Genomic DNA, 2,252 nt, shown 5'->3' with positions numbered 1-2,252 from the left:
TCACTGCCTCCCAGTCTGATGAGGAGCGCACACTGACCGGCACACCCTCTGGGTCAGCCACAAATGAAGAAGGAGCGTCTGGCTCCTTAGGAGTATCATGGTCCGAGGAAGCCTCCGACTCTGATGAGGTTCCCGCACCCGCCACCGCTGCAGCGTCGGCCTCGTCTGATGAGGCTGATAGTTCAGAATCTACATCAGGATCACCAGTTCCGGTACCCACCCCAGCCACTTACCAGCCCAACCGGTGGTGTGTCGACGGGCAATTTCAAGTCTACTCCGACGCCAAGTTCCTGAATTATAAAGGAGTGATGACTCGAACACTCACCTTGGAACGGCGGGTCCTTACAGTGAGTCTCCCGACGATGCCTGAGATCCACAATCTCTTCACCAGGCATCGCTTGGAGTGGACAGCACGTCCGTTGGGACGATACAGTGAAGAAATGGTCCGAGAGTTCTACGCTTCCTACGTAGCGACTCTCTGATCACAGATAGATAGGCGGGCTGCCCCCGCCAAACAGTCCCCACTGGAGCAGGTCCGAGTACGGGGCGTGCAGGTTGACATTTCCCTGCCTGCCATCCGCCGGTTTCTATACGGCGAGGGTGTTGATTCTACTCGGACCCCTCTCACTGCCGAGTTTGACTACCGTTGGTAGATAGTTAAAGATGGCCAGTTTCTGCGCGAGCCATCACTGAGAGAGACCACCAAATGGTGGATGGCCCTGCACCTGTCAGTAGATGGAGAGGGTGCCGCTTGTGTGACTGAGCCAAAGGGGGCCATCAAGAAGGCCAACCTCACTTTCACGGCAAAGTTCTTATGGCTGCTTGTCCGTCACTGCCTTTCCTTCACAGCTGCTGATAATATCGTTACCTAGGATCGAGCAGTGTTGATGGCGGCGATGATTACCGGGTTCGAGGTCGACTTCGCGTGGCTTCTACAGGCAGTCATGCACGAGAGGGAATTCAAGGTCACTACTACTTACCTTTCTCGTGCATGATCTTTGCTCACTCCTGGTCCGCAGGTGTGCCTATATGGCACGTAGATCTGCTCAAGACCCCACAGGGCACTGTTGACGTCGGCCTCATCCGAGATGAGGCCAATGAGTTGGCTCCACGCAGAGAGCCCCGTCCAGAGCTGCCCCCACTTGCTGATGATCTTGCTGATGCGGTAGCCCAGGCCCGCACGGCTACACAGTCGGCGTCCACTGACACTACCCCGGTCGAGTCTATCCCGGTAGTAGCACCGCCCCGAGCTCCTCTCGCACAGCCCCTCTACCGGCACTGGTCTCGCTTGCTAGGGTCCAAAAATTAGAGGCGCAAATGGCTACACTTCTGCATCATATCCAGCCGTGGATGCAGAAGTCTATTACTGAGTCAGAAGAGCGCCTAGAGCGGAAAATGGCCCAATTTACAGAGTGGAAGATCGCTGAGGTTAACCAGCGCTTGGACGCCTTTGAGTTGAGGGTGCTCGCCCGACCAGCCCCTCCGGTGGATGTATCGACTCTTCAGGCTGCAGTTGACAGTCTTTGTGCAGATATCGACACGATCTTAGAGGCTAGGATGCCGGTGACTGAGGCCCCTTCTGTCGAGCCTGCTGAAGACACGGTGTTGGCGGCCCTATTTGCCACTTCAGAGATCCCACCACCTCCCCCTCGAGAGAATACCAAGAGGTGTAGGGGTCGAGCAGAGGACGAGGCGCGACCACGGAAGAAGGAGCGCCGAGAGATGGAGGCTGCGAGGAGAGCCTCACTTGCTGAGGAGGAGGCGGACCAGATGAGAGCATCAGAGTTAGCGGGTGGGGCGTCCAGCTACCGCACCGTGGAGATAGGAGGAGGCACTACTGATGGTGCGGTTGTTGCTGAGGACACCACTGAGGGTGTCTAGATTGCAGAGGACGTGGGTTCCGGGGAACCGGACCCACCAGCTTGCTGATCGACGGCGCTTTGTGCCACAGGTTTGCTTCACCTACTACTCTAGTATTTAAATTTTTATGCATTGGGGACAATTGCATGCTTTTTTGTTGGGGGTGGGGCAAATGGAAAGTGAGTGTTAGGATGAAGTCTGAGTAGCCCAACTCACTATCCTCTTTTGGGGTTTTCTTGCCTGTGTTCTTTTTCCCCAAAAGACTGATTACTTTTTCTATTGAACCGGCATGTTTATATCTTTTGTACATAGTTTAAGTCTGAAGCATGATAGCTAAAATGATATCCTGATAAACTGGAAAATGATGCATGACTAGGCATAGTAACTGATAA

The sequence above is a fragment of the Solanum pennellii genome, chromosome 6, assembly GCF_001406875.1.
Source record: "Solanum pennellii chromosome 6, SPENNV200".
NCBI classification, from domain to species: domain Eukaryota; kingdom Viridiplantae; phylum Streptophyta; class Magnoliopsida; order Solanales; family Solanaceae; genus Solanum; species Solanum pennellii.
Note: the sequence above shows the minus strand (reverse complement) of the source record.